Raw genomic sequence first — 20,091 nt, forward strand, 5'->3', positions numbered from 1 at the left:
CCTCAGGGACCTCTTCTCCTACAAGCCGGGCCTCTGATCTCCTGGAACAGGCGATGTTCCCTTTCAAGTGTGCCACAGGCAACTGCTGAATGATTCATTGGGGCTTTGAGCCTCCGTCTCTCTGCGTTGTGGCTGCCTAATTTGCCAGCCCGCAGGCCTGGTGCACGGGTTAAGCGGTCTCTAATGAGGTGGGCTCCCTGCTGCAGGGGGTGCATCTGCTTTGTGGCACCTCCCCTGGCCTCCTTTGCCTCTGGCTAAATTGGGTCGCTCAACAGGAGGCTGGCAAATCCTGATTAGTAGGCCTGTTGAATCATCAGCTGTGCAAAGCCAGGAACGAGCAAAATATCACCACAGGGAGGTGATCAGCTGCAACCCTGTAATAAGCCTCACCAACCCACTTTGTCTTGCGTTGTGTCAATCAACTGATTATCTTTATGGGTTTGTGAACCAACTGCAATGCTTAGAATGGGGAACCCTTCTCAGCCTTACAATCAACACCTAGCATCTGCTGCCTCAAACAGCCACCTCACTCTAATGGTAGGGCTGGCCCTGATGCTGGGAGTCTGCCCAGAGGTTCTGAGATATGCAAAACAAAAGCAGGCTCCTACTTTGGTAAAATCAGAGAGGTGGGGAAAGCACTGGAAAGTGTGGTGCGACACCACCTAACACCCCCACATCAGAGTGAATGCCCATTAAATAGCCAGTGTTGTCCACTCTCCCTGCAAACCAAACCAGGATGAATGTTTAATTTGCAGCTTTTCTGCAAGCTTCTCCATGTTATGCTCCTGTCCTTTCTGCTCTTTTGTTTCGCAGTCACTTTAGCCAGCTTGCCGAAGGCTTTGGGTTTTGGTTTAGGCTGGCAGCAGTATCATGCAAGGCACAATCCCATCAAAGGACAAGCTCATCTTGTAGACCCTTTTCTCCATTCAGTAGCAATTTGCTATAATCTTGGAAACGACAGAGCGAAAGGCTTTCTTTGAAGCTGATGAAGCAAGGAAAATGTTTTCTTTTTAAAAAACCGCAGAACAACAGCAGGAGCGGCACTTGTTGACAACTCAACTGTCTGTGTTCGGAAGATGCAGGTCACAGGTTCCTCCACAGAGAGGAAATCTATTTTCCTTTCACAGATAATTTTGCGCTCTGCTGGAGGCAGGATTATTCTTTTGTTGCCGAGCAATTTGCAAACGCAGATACACCTTCATCCAAAGCAGCCACTCTGGGGTGGAGAGGGAGGGAATGGGGAAGGAGCAAACCGGGCCATATCAGCCGACCTGCAGGGGATGCTGTGCTTCCTGGGAAAGTTAACTTTTCACAGATGCACTTAAAATAGACCGGATGTTTTGAGGTTTGGATAATGGTGCATTGAAAAATGTGGGGTTTGCTAAATGTTTAAGGGCAGCACCTGCCCACTGAGACTGAGCAGGCACCTTCACTGTACTCTTTGGCACCTGCTAAAAACATTCTTATTTAAACAAGTCTACCCAGATCCTTAGAAGACTGAGGAAATTTTAATCTCAGTATTTTAACTTTTATACGGTTTAAAATATGGTTGTATTTCTCCCCTCTGTTTTATTATTTTATCTTCTTAAAGCCACTCGAAGGTTGGTTTGTTTTTACAATCAAGCAAAGCATTGTGGAAATTTTATGAAATAAAAATAAACCAATAAGATAAACAAATAACACCCCACAAACAAATCAGGATGAATGCAGGACAAATGTTCATTGTCATATAACCTCCTGTAAACAAATCAGAACAAATGCTCTATAAAGACCAGGTATAGTCTAATCACCATGTAAGCTTTGTGCAAGCAAATCAGGACAAAAGCCCAAGAAACAGGTTTCCTGCAAAATCCTTGACTTGGTGACTGCTGCTTGTTGGCAAATCTAACTGAGGGCCACCAGGGGGCAGCAGCATCCCATTATGGACAGAGGAGAAGCATGAGATAACACTTCTGGTTTGCGAAAGAGAGGCTAGGACAGTGATGGCAGACCTTTTAGAGACCGAGTGCCCAAACTGCAACCCAAAACCCACTCATTTATCGCAAAGTGCCAACAAGGCAATTTAACCTGAATACTGAGGTTTTAGTTTAGAAGGGGAGGCTGGCGCATCCATATGGAGAGAGAGTGCAGCAATACAGTGGAACCTCAGTTTTCGAACAGCTTAGTTCTTGAACTACTTGGAACCCGAACACTTCAAACCTGGAAATGAGTGGTCCGGTTTTCGAACTTTTTCCGGAAGAGGAACATGTTCTGTTCTGATCTGAGTATAACTTCTGTTTTGAGCGCCACACTTCCGTTTTCAGAGTGAGGGAAGGTGGGCCGGGCGGCAAGCGAGCAGGCAAGGGATGTTGCCGCCACCCCAGCCTGCTCCTGCTTGCAGGCAAGTAGGAGTGGATTGGGCTGCTCTGCTAGGCAGCACTGCTGCTTGCACAGGAACAGGAGCTGGATCGGGGCTGCGGCTGCACTCCCCTCAAGGGAGAAGTTTAAAGGAGCCCCCACCTCCGCATCAGATTCCCTGCACCCCCGTGAAGGCAGTCAGGCTTAATAGTTGCTGAGGTTGGGAGAGGTGGAGGTAGCCCGGAAGCTGCATCTGAGAGCCTCTGCACCACCTGAAGGCAGCCAGGCGCTCCTCAGCTGAGCTTCCTTATCCCACTCCTACTTGCGTGCAAGCAGGAGTGGAGGAGGGGATCTCTCAGAAGTGGAGGCTTCGTACTTCCCAGCTGAGACATCCCTGCCCTGCTCCTGCTTGCACGCAAGTAGGGGTGGGATCCGGCAGCTCAGCTGGGGAGCGGGAAGCCTCCACTCCACTTCTGACTCCACTCCCATTGGCCCCAGCCAGAGGGTGTGTAAAGCCTCAACCTTGCAGCAGCAGCAGCAGGAGGAGGAGGAAGGCGGCTGTTCAAAACTCTTGGTGACGCTTCTGAGCCCTCCCCACCCACAGCGGAGGCTCCCCAAGAGAAAACGCGTGCCCTGGAGGTTGTGGCTCCGTTTTGCGCGCACGCACACCCCTGACGCCCCATCTGAGGAACTTCTCCTTGGACACAAGTTGAGCTGAAGACTCAACACACTGCCCTCGCCTTCTGCCAGCTCTGTGCTGGGGTAACGGCGCGCTTGCCCACAGAGATGGCTCTGAGTGCCCCCTCTGGCACGCGTGCCAAAGATTCGGCACCACTGGCCGAGGAGTTATCTTTGGGGGCCAGGTTGCAGACTGTGGACCTTTTATGAAAGCCAGGGTTCCACTGGACACCAATTACATACAATACACAGCACACACAGGAAAACGCAAAAGTCAGCATGAGTACAACCACTGTAAAATCAGAACAAAACCAGCACACTCCCCACGTGACCCTCCACCCTATCCCATGCACTGCTTCCTCCAGTGGTATTCTGCAGAATGATTTATTTGTGTGAATGAGGTTCACTGTGTTTCAACAGTTGATCAGCTGTGCAGCTGGAATTCACTTGTGGGCACTTTCAGACTGCCTGTTTTGGGGTCGATCATCCTGATTTCATTGCAGTGAGATGAGATGGCATTGGCTGTTTAATGAGAGTCCAGGGATGTTGCGTCAAAGCAAGTGTCACTCCACATTTCCATTACATTTCCCCATCACTTTCCTTACTGCAAAAAAATTATATTTTTGGGAAGTGGATTTGTTGTGTAAGCCCTCCCAATCAATTAGGGAACCTGAATTTGCCAGTATTGTGATTAAATCCCATCCAAACACAATAATTGTCTGTTGCCACTGCCCCTCTCTTGTGGCCTGTTAATAGTTACAGCCCCCTGGCTGTTAGTTCTAACCTCCTGTGAGTTTAGAGAACCTAACTGTGCTTTGCAAGCTGAGGAGAAGGGGGAATGGCACACCCTTTCCCCACTCTGATTGAGATGTGTTTCAAGGATGTTAATGCTCACCTAACCTGACCTTGGATGAGTTCTAACCGCATAGAGCAAACTCCACTGGAACCAGCATGAATTTCTGGTTCATTGGCTGAGGACAGGGAATTAAAAACACTTTCAAAACATACTGTCGCTAGCTGATGTGCAGCATCTCCACACATGCACACACATATACCTACCAAAAACCTCTCTCTCCCCATCCATCCAGCACGGTGGTCTTCTCTGTCTTGACTCCGCCCCAACTATTTCTGGAGGCTCCCCCACTCCTGCCGTTTCTTCTGCATCTGGTGTCAGCTCAGTCAAAAATTGGTCCTTCTTCCCTTGGCATATACAAACCTGCGCAGCACCTTTCCCCTCCTCCTTCGCTCTGATTTGCTGCACTCCGGCACCTGCTGTGCCCACTCCTCTCTCCCTGAGAATAATTATAGGCTGTGCCAATCAGCTGTGCAGCCAAAGCAATTTGCCCTGCAGGGAGCCAGAAGGTGGGCGACTCTCTCCATCCACAGGTAGCAGCCTCCCTGGTAAACCCCTCCTGCCAGCCAGCTTGATACGGGAGGGGGCTCTGCGAAATGTGCACACCAGCATATGATGGTTGCTGTGCATAGGAGCACCAAGGGGGGTGAAGTGGCCTCCCAGCTGCGGGAAACTTTCCTATGACTGTGTCCTGCATGGGTGGCCCAAGACAGGTGTGGTGCCATCCTTCCCTGCTGCTGCTCCTCTTAAGGCATTGCCATGCCCAGGGATGGTCACACAGGTGAAACCAGCCAGGCCAGGCATGGACTGATGATACCAAACACCCACCTGTCGGGCTGAGTGCAAGCCACACCAGAAGCAGGGCAAAAGATGCCCTGGAACATCTGTGGCATGAAAGCATCCCGGATTTCATCAAGAGGTTATGGGACATAGACTGACTGGAGGTGAAACAGTACATCTACTCTGAAACCTTTGCAGACACAAATAGTATTGAATGTGGGATCATGCAGAACTGATCCAATACTATCATGAGCACTGAGCACCATGAATGTGCAATGAAAAGCTCATATGGAGGAGCCTGCTGTCTATTCTTTATTGAGCCTTCATTCTGATTTATTTGTGCAGTGGTTATATCCAGATATCCAGCTGCTTTCTGTTTTGGCTCTGAGTGGATATTATATGCTGTTGTTCTAAACTGTTGGGTTTGTTTGTTTTTTACATTGTGTTTCTATGCAATTGTTTTAAACTGTTTAAAATATATGTAACATTTCTTATTAGTATGGCTTAATTTTTAATTGCATTTATATCCCTCCTTTTTCTCCAAGGAGCTCAAGGTGTCATGCATGGTTCTGCCATTCTGCAGTTAATTCCTGTGACAACCCTGTGAGGTGGGTTAGACCAAGAGATGGTCACTGACCTAAGGTGACCCAGTGAGCTGCATGGTCAAGTAGGGATTTGAACCCTGGCCTCTCAGGTCCTAGTCCAACAGTCTAACTACAACCCTGTGCTGGCTTTATATATGTCCTTGTATAGTAAATAGCTTTGAGATGCTTCATGGGATGTGATTCATAAATGAAAAATAGTAACAATACTAATAATATGACAATGAGCATTTGTCCTGCTTTGCTTGTTGGTTGTTTACACATCTTCCCATTAATCATTCATTCAACCCCCCCCCCACCTTTTCAATGCATTTCCCCATCATTTTCCTAACTTCAAACATGCCAAAGTACATGGTTGCACGAATATGACAGAGCACTCAAATCCACTTTAAAAGTGCAAACCTAAACTTCTGTTGTGCGCTTGAATCCCTCCCACAAGATCACAAGTCTTGAAGCACCCATCAAGAGTTTGAGTTATCCTTTGTCTCCCCATTGTGCAGGTGGAGGTGGGGCATGGCTTGCAATGGCCCAAAGCCTGTTTGGAGATGCAGAGAGGTACTATTTAAGGTGCCTCTGTATCTCTGTGTTGACTAAGGAAACGGGTACCAGCAATGAAACTTCATCCCAATCTTTTGGCAGTGGGTGGGGCAGGAGGAGTGAGAAAGGGAAGGGGGCTGGGGAGGGTTATAGGGAAAAAGCATCCCTGGGCAGCCTGTTGCAATGTGCGTATAGGCACACATCTTGAAGTGCTGCAGTCTTTCACATCCATGCAAAGCACATGTATGTCCATGTAGACATATGAAGAAGCCCTGCCCCGCCTCACACAATCCCCTGCTACTGTTAACCCACCATCCAGGACAGGGACGACATTAAAAAATGATGGTGAAGTGCAAATGGCGTTAAAGATTCATCCCAGTGATTTAATTAAACATCCCTGCTTTGTTGTGCTTGAAGCAAAGTGCTCTGTGCCACCCCAGGGAGCGTCTCTGAGAGCCAGTGTGGTGTAGTGGTTAAGAGTGGTAGTCTCGTAATCTGGGTAACCGGGTTCGCGTCTCTGCTCCTCCACATGCAGCTGCTGGGTGACCTTGGGCCAGTCACACTTCTCTGAAGTCTCTCAGCCCCACTCACCTCACAGAGTGTTTGTTGTGGGGGAGGAAGGGAAAGGAGAATGTGAGCCGCTTTGAGACTCCTGAAGGGGAGTGAAAGGCGGGATATCAAATCCAAACTCTTCTTCTTCTTCTTCTTCTTCTCCTGCCAGCAGCCTAGAGCTCAGCATCCTTCAGTCCAGCTGGGTAGGTTGGACTTCTGCCTGCACAGGATCCCAGCTCCACAGCAGCATTGCAAGGAGTGGCAGCGACACCACTCAGGTCTCAGTCTACCCCAGGGGTCAGCAAAATTACCACGCCTCAGACCGGTGTCTCCAGTGCTCATCGTGCGGTGGGCCAGAGAGCGGGGGAGTGTGTGCCCATACACATGTGCACACGCTATTTCCGGTGCACTTCCAGGTCGGAGGAGCACCGGAAATAGCTTGTGTGCATGTGCACAGGCGTCCTCCGACCCAGATGTGCACCGGAAATAATGTTTGTGCATGCGCAAATAACGCTTGTGCATGTGCACAAGCTATTTCTGGTGCTCCTCTGACCTGGAAGTGGGCAGCCGCGCAGCACAGTGCTGATAAGAGCGGGCTGCGGCAGCGGGCGGTGGGAGTCGCCATGGGCTGGATAAACGAGTCCCTCAGGCCTTATCCGGCCCACGGGCCTTAGTTTGGGGACCCCTGGTCTACCCTCAGCCAGCCCCTGCCTACCTGCCTGCCTTCTCACTTACACCCAGCCAGGGGGTGGCTCTGTCTGCTGTGGGCTCTGCCTGCACTCCCTGCTGGTCTCCCTGCCTTCTGCCCCATCAGTCCCACTGGGCACCAGCCACTCCTGCTGGTCATGCTCATCATAACCAGCAGCAAAGGGTTTAATATTGGGCAGAGTAACTTGCAAAACTGTGGTTTGCACTCCTAGCAGATTATGGAAATCTGTAACAGAGGGAAGAAAAGAGAAAGAAAAGAGTCTGGGTCCCTATAGAAGAGCCCTGTGATTGAATTGGTCTGAAGTTTTTTGGAGTCTCGGAAGGGTGGGCGTTTGCTGCTGGAAGGGGGCGCACATGGCTGCCCATGCACCCTGCAATCATTTCCGTTCCCCGCCTTAATCACTCCCTGCAATTAGCAATGTTTTGTGTCTCTCCGCTCGCAGCTGGCTGGCATGTGCTGTGGCTGGACTCACAATGCGCCTCCAGTCACCTCCGTGCATTGCCAAAGCGGATGCTGTTGGGGAGGCTATGTGCATCAATGGCTGCGAGACAAGATCAAAACACATCCCTGGAGGGAGGAAGCACAACAGCTCCATGCAGAGCCAGTGAATGCCTGCATGGGTGGGGAATGTTTTTTCAGCCTAGGGGCCACATTCCCTTCTGGGCAATCTTCTAAATGCCACATGCCAGTGGTTGGTGGGGCCAGAGGCCACATCTTCACCAGTCACTTGAAACAGTGTAGCAGAAGTGTGGAATTGGATCTCTCTTGGCCCTCATGGGCCAAGTTGGGCAGGTGGGTGGGGCTCCCCACATGGCATTCACCCGACATCACAGTGATGCACAGCACTAGGCAAAAATGGGTGGCAAAACAATGCTGTTGGGTGACCTATTTTTGCACAGTGCTATGGACAAGCATTGAAGAACAATGTGGATGGCGCTTTGGAAACCTCAACAGTCAGCTGATCATTCGGGCTTGGTAAGTCCTGGGTGCCGTGGTTTGGAAGGCCTTGCTGCAAAGCTCCACATGAAGCAAGCCTTGACAACCAGCTGATTGGTGGAACTTTTAAAGACCCAATCAACTGATTGTCTGCTCTTGCAAAGCACTTTGCCCCATACCCTGCACCCGGCATCTAGCATATAGGATTAGCCGCCCCCAAATTCCAGTGGGCCTATCCTGAGTGGAACTTAGTCTGATGCAACCCACAGTGATGGAGTCCAGTGTGCCTCACGTGGGCAATGCATTCTGCAGGACAAGTGTTGCCAAAGACAATGCTCTAGCCCTGGTGGTTGCTGTCAGCCACGCCTTATGAGATCCAGGGATCTGGCCCTTTGCCATCCTGCCTGCTAAGTTGTGGGCAAACATATCAGACGACACAGCGATTCTTCCAAAGCAGCTCTTTATTTGTAAACTGGAACAGAACTGAACTGAGGAGCTCAGTCAGCCTGCTTATATAGAGCTCCACTAGAATGCAACAGTAACCATATTCTGTAACTAGCCAATCACTGAACGTCACTTTCGATCCTTCATTTGCATACAAACTATCCAATCACTGAACGTCACTTTCGATCCTTCATTTGCATAACTATCTACAGTATCCCCCTGCTGGCCCAGGGTGAGAACTTCAGTACATAACACTGCCTGTGCACCCATTTGCTGCCACACATTCCCTTCAGCCTGGAGTCAAGTGCAGGGCCTGGAAAAGAGCTTTTCTGCAGCTTCAGCTGGAGGCATCCATCTAGCATCGATTTTCTACTTAACCCCAATCAGGGCTTGGCCTGAACTCTAAGAGGTAGGCAGCAGCGGGGTGGGGGTGGGGTGGCGGCTTTCATGCGGCTGGATTGAATTGTGCAGCTTGCAACCCAAACCTGAGGTTCCCACATGCAAACATGACAGTATTTTGAGAATCTTTTGAATTTGAGATCTGGGTGTGTTCTGAAACTGGCATTTTATGGGATCGGAAACTACCAATTTATTTCAATAAAAGGTAGTTATCACGTTTCTTTAAAAGATGTTAATTAACAGAATCAATTGACACAGACGTCTTAAATGTTTAATGTTTCTTAACATTAGCTTAAATCTAGCCTAAAGATTCAAACTGCGACTTTGGAGAGCATATGTGAAAACACACAGAAACTGTAGGATGCAGTAAAATTGGTCAAGAAAGGGTGCCGGGTGCTGGGGGGTGGGGCTGCCTATAGATTTATGGTGTACAAAAATGTTTGGAGATTAGCTCTTGCTGGGAAAACTCATGGCATAGAAGTCTTAAAAGGGACTGAAAAATCAGACCAGTCTTAATGGTCTTTGGTGTCGATGCATTTCCTATGCTAAGGAAATAGGAATCAGGGGCAAACTGCCAAATATGTCTCTTACTTTGTTATCTTCCATTGCTGGGAAGGTGCATATGGAACAGATTCTAGTGGAAGTTTGCACACAGCATTATCCCATGTAGAATGCCACTAGGTGCATATGAGAGTGGATGGGCTGTGAGGGTTTGCTGTACTTTTTATGTCTGCTGTTTGTTTGTATTCTGTATCGGTAAAATCCTATATCAGTGCCCATCCTGGCTCTCTGGGGCGGACTCACTTCTGTGGTGGGTGATCTCATAGCTCAGTGCATAGAACCAGGGGTGGAGAACTTTCAGCCAGCAGGCTTAATCAGGCCCAGCAGGGTCCCAATTTGGCCCATGATGCCATTCTCCCTAAGCCACACCCACCTGCCAGGTTTGAAGCAAGTGAAGGCAAAACTGTCATCAGTTTTTATGTCCATTTGTACTGAAACTGCTTACAAATGGACTTTAAAGGTGTGTCCCTTTCCAAGGTTTCAGCTGATGTCCTTATGATGTGAGGTGATTGACAGGTGGATGGCTCCTCCTACCTATCAAAGTTGACCTGATACAGCAGCCAAGAGCCGGCCCTCCTTGAATGAATCACCCTTAGTATAGTGAAGGGGCATCCCATAAGCACTTGAATCCGTTTGATGGCATCCACATACTCGGTCACAGAGAGCAGTCTCAGGGGGCAGGTTTGGGTCCAGCCAAGCCTGTGCAAAGCTTGTCTTGTTCTTGCTCGGGGTGAGAGTCTTGTTCTTGACATGACAGCTTAAGTACGGCAGGTCCCTGACAAGGGCCCCTGACCAACTTAGCCCTCTGAGACCCAGGGCAAGTGTACCTGGCTGCCCCCACTCTGCATGAGCCTGGGTCCAGCTGAGTCAAGCCAAGGCGGGTTTGTCGCAGCGCAGACCTGCCAAGACTGCCCTAGGCTGACCTCCTGATGCCCTTGGTTCTCCTCTCTGCTTCCTGCCCAGCCTAAGTTTCATTCTGTGGTTTGGCTAGTCTAGTGAGCTTGCTCTTTCTGCGGTCTCAGATTGTAGCATCTGCAGCCCTGGGAATGTCCCTGAGAGCAAATGTTCACCTTAGCTTGGCACAGAGTGAAAAAAACCAGCTTTCTTTCCTTCCTTCCTTCCTTCCTTCCTTCCTTCCTTCCTTCCTTCCTTCTTTCTTTCTTTCTTTCTTTCTCTATCAATGTTTCTTACTGGTTTTCTAAAACCTCGAGCCTGTGCCCTGCTCAAAGGAAAAACCGGCCTCCTCTGCTGAGGCATCTAGACAATTAGAAAAGGGCCATCTCTACCATTGGGCACAGTTAGACAATTGCTTCAGGCAGCAGGTGCTGAGAGGTAGTGGCTGTTCCTCCTGAGTCCCCCAGCCTTTCAACCTCTGTTGGAACATAGATCTAGGTGTGCTGTGTGCCCTGCTTGCATCCCCTGAACTGGCATGCTGCCTTCTGGTGTGTTGGGGGGATGTATTGAAGTAAGATTCAGCTGACATTCCTGTCATCTTCTGTGAGTGGAATGGGGTGGGGGTTGCCTGCCACCTTGTCTTTTGCTTTGGGGGGGGGCGAAATGCTGTGGGTCAGAACAGGAAAGAGAAATGATGAGTAATGGTTGCAAAAGTGTAAATAGGTAATAACTTGACTCAAGAAAAACAGCATTCATTGAGTTTACCAGGCTCATTATTGGGGAACTAGAAGGAGAGAAAAGTACATACCCAAATGCATTTATGATATTTTTATTGCACATGTCTTCCAATGAGCTCCCAGTTGTTTTTCCTTCCTCCACCACCGTTTTACTGTTGTTAGCCGCTCTGAGATCAGCTTCAGCTGGGGAGGGTGGGATATAAATAAAATATTATTATTATTATTATTATTATTATTATTAATCCTCACAGCAACACCGTGAAGCAGGCTGGGCTGAGATAGTAACTGAGGTCATCCAGTGAGCTGCATAGCTTAAGTGCAAATGTGAACCCAGGCCTCCCTTGCCCTAGTCTGACACTTTCACCACTACACCAACATAACAAGTACAATTCAGCCTTTCAGAAAGAGAAGAAATGTGCAGCTACATGGCTGGTCTTTGGCCCAGAATCGTTGAGCTTGCAGTACAGAACTACCAACCAACAGATACAGAATATGCTCTTGTTCCACACCCAGTTGCTTCCCCAAGGTTGCTCTGTTTAAGGACAGCACCATCCAGGTGAGAGGAGGAGGAGGAGGAGGAGGAGAAAGATCCATAGCTTGGTGGTAGGGGGGGGGGAATAGTGGCTAATGAAGACAGACAAGCACCTTTGCTGGGTCACAGGACTGAGTAAGAGCAACAATGGAACTGGAGCAGCCGCAGGAGGAAAGTGAGCTAGCTGGTGGGGTGGCCCGCTCTGCTGTGACGGAGGTCTCTGAGGGAGTCTCCAGTTTCTCCTCGCTCAAGAAACATCTGCTTCAAGCAGAGGGACAGGCACCAGTGTGAAATTCATCAGGCACAGGAGTTACTATGGCGACGTCTATTATCCCTCTTTATAGGGAGATGAATCAGGAGCTATAAATAAGAAATCTGTAGCAGATTGATCCACAAGAGGTGGCATGTGGCTGGGGCAAAATGGTTGATGGGAATAATGCTCAGCTTCTTCCCAAATGTAGAGAGAGCTCAGAGGATAGAAGGATGTGTATAGATTTGCACAGGGCAGATGGGAATGTGCATGTCAACTGTGGGCCACATCTTATGCTAGGTGGGTAACTGTTAGATCAGAGGATGCATCCATATGCACAAAGCCAAATGGCCTTAGGTGAACTTGTAAGGGCTTTGTTTTTGTGGACTCAGGTGCTTCCAGATGACCTGCCTCTTGATTGGTTTGTGGGGAAGTTAGATGAAGTTGCACTGAAGCAATGTGTCTCCACACCTTCCGGTGCATTTCCTGTTCACTTTCCTTATTTCAAAAAGTCTGAACTTTTGGGGAAGATGATTTGTTGCTCCATATCGCCCAATCAACAACAATTGTGAAACCTGAATTTGCCCCAAAATAGCAACCTTCTGAAAGTGCCCTTGCCCTGTTGGCTATTCTCCTCTTTAAGGCATCGTGCTGTTCTCATTTCTGATACAGTTGTGCAGCAACCCCAGGGAAAGGGGGAAGAGATCCCTGAGCTGTGAACACCAGTTGGTCCAAACAATCCTATTATGCCATTGCTTTGTGCTCTGCTATTTTCTGGAGCCAATGTGGTTATTCAGACTTAGAACCATAGAATTGTAGTGTTGAAAGGGACTTGTTTGCCCTCTGTCTTTGCATTCTCTGGATATAGAGTGACCCTCTTTTCCTCCCAGTTTCCCTTACTTTGTGGACAGCTTGTCTTTCCTTGGCACATTTGCCTATTAAGAGATCTGGGGGCTTAGCCTATGCATGGCGATAAGTGTGAAAGGCATCCTCAAAGCTGCTCAATTGTCAAAATGGGGCATCTATGCACTGGTGAACCCAGCAGCCTCCTGTGGAGCCAGGCCTGCTTCCAGCAGCAGTTGGCAAATCATGGCAGAGACGGCTCACTTGAACAGTTCAGTGTAGTGAGGAGGGAAATATCCGACTCCAGCAGTTTTGCTGGAGTCTCGGGTTCACGCGAGCTGTTCTCTGCAGCAGGTGTTTTCCCATCAAACTTCATCCTTGTCAGCATGAATGCATCTCACTTCAAGCCCCATTTATTGTTAGAACAATTTGAGCAATTATCCCGACAGTCAGAAATAATCACTTTGTCCCTGTTGAATAGAGCTGTTTTTGTAACGAAAGCCCGTCTCTCTTGTGGGTGTGGATGAGTGTGGAAGGGGGGCGGTCAGGTGGGGGAGAGTGACAATTGCGCTGATACTGAATGTCCAAACTCTAAGGCCGATTTGCAGGGAGCTTAAGAGTATGTATGTGTGACTTTACTTGCTGAAATAAACATGTTCAAGTTGAAGGAAGGCTGTATCACAGAATGGAAGGGACCTTTGAGGTTCTCCAATCCACCCCACTGTTCAGTGCAGGATGCAGCTACAGCATCCCTGAGTGGTGCCCTGTCCAACCTCTGCTTAAATACCTCCAGTGAAGGAGGTATTCCTAAACAGTTGGGAGAAATTTTCCTTCTAAAACAATATGTGGTTAATATAGGGGATATGCTGTCATTAGGTGTTGTGATGGCTGCTAGTTCAGGGAGCTGTAAGGGGATTCGAGAAATTAGTGGAAGGGGAGGAGGAGAGGTCTTATCAAAGCCTAGTAAACCCTGATAGCTAAATGGAGCCTCCATGTTCAAAGGCAGTGTACCACTGAATACCAGTTGCTGGGGAGCAACAATGGGACAATTGCTTTTCCTGCCCTGTCTATGGGCTTCTTAGAGGCATCTGGTTGGCCACCAGATGTGGAAAAGAGGATGCTGGATGAAAAGGACTTTTAGTCTGATCCGTTAGGGCTCCTCTTATGAGAGTATGTAACAAATGGAAGAAGGGAGAATAGTGTTCTATCCCTTTATGAAAGAGAAGGAAAGAACATATGTGGTGAAGGAGAACATGGATCCAGGAAACTGTTGAGGGCAAATGCTCACATTCCTCTGCAAGAAGCCAAATAATATGGCCACATTAATACATGTGGGAAAATGTAGTCAGAATACAAAACCTATGTGGCTTTTCCAAGCATTAACTATGGACAGTAATTGGCAACAACTGAGCGTCCTCCTGGCAGATACTTCCTGGATTTTTCCAGAAATTGTGTTTCTGCACATACACACACACACCTTCCTACACAGAAATAATTCTCATGAAAGAAAACATCACTTTGGAGGGAAATCCAAAATCTACAGTCATGTATTCCTTTTATGAGGGCCAATTAAAATGTCACAAAGTACTGAGCAAGCAAGTTTGAGTTTTTCAGACACTCCTGAGTAAGCCTAGCAGTTTTGGGATAAGACAATGGGTTATCTTATGGGTCGATAACTGGTTAAATAGCTGAAAGCAGCAAGTCAAAATAAATGGGTAGTTCTCACAAGAAAGTGGGGTACCTCAATGATCTATATTGAAAGCTGGTTTTAACTGGTTTTAAATATTGTATTTTAATATTGTAACCTTCCGTGGAATCTTAGGGTGAAGAATTTGTAATCATAATGGAATATTAATTATTATTATCATCATCATCATTACATTGGGATTCATGCTTTTTGCCTTCATAAATGATCTGGAGTTAGGAGTTAGGTGGCTGAGTTTGCTGATGATGCCAAATTATATAGGGCTGTGAAACCATAATGATTTTAATCTGATTTTAATCTGTATTTCAGTCGATTTCTGGATTTTATGTTTTAGTGTGTTTATTTTGATGTTAGCTGCCCTGAGCCCGGTTTGGCCGGGGAGGGAGGGATATAAATATATTATTATTATTATGAGCTCTGAAAGGATCTCTTCAATCTGGGAGAATGGGCATTAAAATGGCAAGTGAATTTCAATGCAAGCAAATGTAAAGTGATACACAAAAAGCCCAGCTTTGCATATATGCTGATGGGGTCTGAGCTGGGAGTCACTGGTCTGGAAAGGGATCCTGGGTTTGGGATGGATAGCATGAAGAAAAAGTGGATTCAATGCATAGCAGCCATGAAAAGAAAACTTCCACATTGGAGATAATTAGGAAAGGGACTGAAAAGAAAACTGTCAATATCATATAGGGTAGGATCAAACGAAGTTCTACTCAGAGTAGACCCATTTAAATTAATGGCTCTGAGGAGAGTTTGATTCAGCCTAATGCCTTTACACAAATCTGTGGTGTGACTGCTCTTGTTTTGTGTACTGCCACACCTAGATAGATAGATAGATAGATAGATAGATAGATAGATAGATAGATGATAGATAGATATAGATATATAGATATATTGCAGTGCTGGAAAACTGGCAGAAAGGGGTCAAGGAGATGGAGCACCTCTGCAACATTTGAGTCTTTTTAGTTTGGAAAAAAGGCAAAAAAGTAGGGATATGACAGAGGTGTAAACAATACGCATAGTGAGGAAAGAAAGCAATTTCCCCCCTTAAATATAAGAACTGAAGCTGAAAGTTGGGAGATTTGGGACAGATAAAAAGAAGTACTTTCACCAGTTAAGCTATGCAATTCAGGCCACAAGTTGCAGTGATGGCCGTCAATTTGGATGGTTCTTAAATGAGTTTAGACAAAATTGCAAAGGATAAGGTGATATATATTGCCTTCGGTATGCCTCTGAATATCAGTTGCTGGGGGTCATGAGCTGGGGAGGGCTACTGTGGGCTTCCCACAGGCATCTGGTTGGTCACTGTGGGTCTCTCTTTATGTTCTCAATTCTTCTTTAGGCTTCATGTTTTGCTTAATTTCCAGCCTGAAGAAGAGTTCCAGAAAACTCAAAATCTTGCTCATACTTTATGGTATTTTAGTTGGTCCTAGTAGAGAGATATTGGCAAAAAAACAAACAAGCCCAGTAATGGGTCCTCTGGGCTACATACAAGTTGTGTGCGGTTTTGATTAATTAAAGGAACTGGTTGCAGTGTTCCCCCTGTCCATGGTACTGAATTGCCATGAGCCCTGATTGTAGATGCTGCCCAATGTCCCGAAAAGGCTAAATAGGTCAGACTGACCAAGTTAAGCTATTGCAGCTGCCCAGAGTGTATTGCACAAATCTTCCCGCCTTCTCTCGTCTCTCTGTTTTTCTGATTTTTCTTATAATGGGACACATAGGCTTTGAAGCTGCCTCTCTTCAGATTATGTTAAATTTTCCCCTTGAGTGTTAAAGCGTCTATTATTTGCTGGAGTATTTATTGCAAATGCTGTGAAACGGCCTTTTAATGACACTGAAATGGTGATTGGATTAGAGCTCCGTTCCCTCTGTGCCCATGTGCAGCCCCACCAGGGTGGCTGCAATCAAAAGAAGGAATGTACAGGATATTCTGTTCACAGACTGGCATGGTGTGCACTGAAACTGGGAATGAAGATGGTCATCTAGGGACATCCACCAGGAAAGAAGAAGAAGGCAAGAGAAATAATAGGCAACCAAGCTGCACTCTTGGTGATACACAATTTGGTGGTCTGTTTCACAGCCAGAGGCAGTAATGCTTCTCAGTGCCAGCTGCTGGAAACCACAGGAGGGGAGAACACTCTTGAGCTAGAGTCCTGCCTGAGGGCTGCCCACAAGCATCTGAGTGGCCACTGTGAGAACAGGATGTTGGGCTAGATAGGCAAGTGGCCTGGTCCAGCAGGGCTCTTCTTATGTTCTTATTGCATCTCCCAACACCGCTCCCTTTGAAGTTATTTTTTCTTCCTCTCTTGAATCTCCCTTCCTTCCTGGCAAATGCACATGGCTACTTAAATAGCATAGGAATGTGGGGAAGTCCTTCCCAGATTGCATCTCTTCTTGAGAGAGCAGGCAGGGGAGGTTTCAGAAAGGACTAGTTGACTTTGCAAAGAGACTCTTCCCCATGTGGGAAAGAACACATGTGTGCCATCTTGACTCCACACCATCTATCACAAGGATGTGAAGAAGTTAGATTGGGGACTAATGACAAATCTCTGAGTGATTTCCAGTAGATCAGCAGTGATTTCTGACTCCCAACTGTTTATCAAAAGCAGCTCTAAATTATACTGCTAAAATTAAGCTTGGAGTAAGCAGGAGTAGGCTCCCTCGGCCAATAAAGCGAGATGAGCGCCGCAACCCCAGAGTCGGTCATGACTGGACCTAGTGGTCAGGGGTCCCTTTACCTTTAAGCAGGAGTAGGCATTTTTGTGGAAGGATGGTGAGCTCTGTTCTGGTACTCAAAATAAATTCCTGGGCTCAGTGCTCTTTAAGTCTAAGCCTGTATCATTTGTCCCAGGCTATGATTAGTTGGTCTTATTAAAGAAATAAAGGAAGATTCCATAAGTCTGAAGTTTGCCCACCCCTGAGCATTATGCATTTGATGCTCAAAGCATTCATTTGGTCTTCTCATGATCCAGTTGAGACTTGGGGGAAGGGCAGGTAGACTATTCTGGTCCCTAAAAAGGAAATGGCAGAGTTTCACAAACCTTGGCACAAGGTCTTCCCCCTCACCTCTTTTCCTGAAGATTGGAGCTCAGCTTTCATCTAGAGTCCAAGCTGAGGAGAGTGTTGGGTGGCTCAATGGCAGAAATAGATTGTGGTTTGGATAGTTATAAATACATAGATTTATGATACTTCCATGACCGAAATTGCTTTGGGACATCTTTGTGTTTTCCTTTCCAGATTTCTGCTCAGTAATTCTCTGTGAGCTGAACAGGCATTCTTTCGGTGTGGAGACTTACCCTGAATTGAGCTTACCCCACAGTGTGACTGATAAACACAAACAGAAACTTGCAATGACTTGGCTTTATTGATCATGCATCTGTTTGCTATTTTCTGCCAACCAACCAAATTCCTACTGGAAGGCAGAGCATCCTGATTATTGTCCTTACCAGTGACTAATCAAGAGCTACTAAGAAGTTTTCCCACCTAACTGGCCTAATTTGTCTAAGATGGGGTAGTCAAAGTAGTGCCCACATATGTTGCTGAGTTGCAACTCCCATCATGCCTGACCATTGACCATGTTAGCTGAAGCTGATGGGAATTGCAGAGTACTACTATGGTTGTCCCTAGTCTAATAGAAAGGGGAGAGACCATCTAGCATAGGCTTCCTCAACCTCGGCCCTCCAGATGTTTTTGGCCTACAACTCTCATGATCCCTAGCTAGCAGGACCAGTGGCCAGGGATGATGGGAATTGTAGTCTCAAAACATCTGGAGGGCCGAGGTTGAGGAAGCCTGATCTATCATGTTGCTATCAGGTGTGATTTAGTCAATCAAAATAGGTCCAGAAAGAACTTTTTTTAGGCTTTATACAAGCCAGCTTTGATTCTTCTAGTTCTTAGTCTTTCTATTTTTCCTCTTGTTATCCCTGTGGGAACAGAGAGCCCATGCATTATTTTAAATAACAATAGATCTCAGAAGCCTTGGATATGCTAACCAAAGGAACCTGCTTCTGAGCTTGGATGATGGACTCCATGGGAAAATCCATGGGAAGTAAGAGAAATAACGTTGTTGCAACTTGTTTCTTAATTTTCAACAGTCTTCTTCCCACTGAGATCTAACTCCAAGAATATCTCCATGACCAGTAAACCAACCTTGTTGCCGATTGTGGTAGATGCCCACTGGGACAGTTAGGGCAGAAGGGAGGAAGATCAACAGCAGGTGTAGCCAACCCAAGGACAGGCAGAGCCAGCTACTTCTAGTTTGTCCCCATCCTCCTCCTCCTCCTCCTCCTCCTCCCTAATGAGTACTACAAGACTGAGACCAGGGAGGAGGAAGCTGGCAGGCAGTGCCAACTCCCGGACCAGTTGTAAGTAAGAAGGCATGCAGGTGGGGGCTGGCTGTGAGAAGATTGAGACTGGTGGGATAGTACCTCATTCTCCCTAGCTTCTACTGGTTGATGCTGGGCTGTACATGTGCTCAAGAAAGAGGGCAGAAGAGAAGCAGAAAGTGAGCTCAGCACTTTGTCACCAAGATACATTGCAAGGCTTCTTTGTGAGGGGTCTCTGTCTCACCATTCTCCAGATGCTTGGTGTCCTTCCCCTTTCACATTTCTATTACTGGCTGAAGACATTGGGTGTGTGCGCGTCATTCTCTGCTTTAATTAATTTATTACATTAAAGTCCACTTTTCCTTGAAGGTTCTTAAGGCATCATATGTGGTTGTCAGGTCTCCCATTGCATAATCTGGTAAGATAAGGTTAGTCAGAGAGGCTCTGATTCACCTAACTTCACCACACTGGGCTCCACTACTTTTCGGCTATAGCATCCCCACAACCAGACTTCTTCCTTTCCCTGCATTAAAAGGTAAAAGTAAAGGGACCCCGACCATTAGGTCCAGTCGTGGCCGACTCTGGGGTTGCGGCGCTCATCTCGCTTTACAGGCCGAGGAAGCCGGCGTACAGCTTCCAGGTTATGTGGCCAGCATGACTAAGCCGCTTCTGGCAAACCAGAGCAGCGCACGGAAACGCCGTTTACCTTCCACCAGAGTGGTACCTATTTATCTACTTGCACTTTGACGTGCTTTCGAACTGCTAGGTTGGCAGGAGCAGGGACCAAGCAACGGGAGCTCACCCCGTCACGGGGATTTGAACCACCAACCCTCTGATCGGCAAGTCCTAGGCTCTGTGGTTTAACCCACAGCGCCACCCGCTTCCCACTTCCCTGCATTACAATTATCCTGAAGCAGGGAGCACAGATGATGCTGTAGGTGAAATGTGGGTACAGTTTGGCTTTGGACTGCATTACTCATACTTGCACATCTTCTGGCGATTAGGTAAAATAGGTGGCCCTAGGGACCGAGTACCATGTTGCAGCCTTGTCATGTTATCTGGTCTCTATCCCCCTGGCTTAGGGGAAGATTCCTCCTTCCCCACTCTAGCCTAGAATGTGGCTTTGCTGGACTCCTCAGACTTGGAACATACCCCAGATGCAGTTCTCACTGCCTCCACTCCGTAAAAGCCCCCATAACTGCAGAAACACAGGGAGCTCTTCGGCGAGTTGGGGGTAAACAGCTTGACCAACCTGCCTTCAGACGGCCTCAGCATGCTTCTGTGGCAACAGCTCTCCTTAGGTATGGCCACAGTGATCTGTCCAAGGTCCTGAAAGGCCTGGCCTTGCCTGTTGCGATCTTGCATAACTTTCCAGTTCTGGCCATGACCCTGTCCTTTTATTATATGCCACAGC

The sequence above is a fragment of the Podarcis erhardii genome (genome assembly GCF_964252035.2).
Source record: "Podarcis erhardii genome assembly, chromosome: 7".
Taxonomy (NCBI): Eukaryota; Metazoa; Chordata; class Lepidosauria; order Squamata; family Lacertidae; genus Podarcis; species Podarcis erhardii.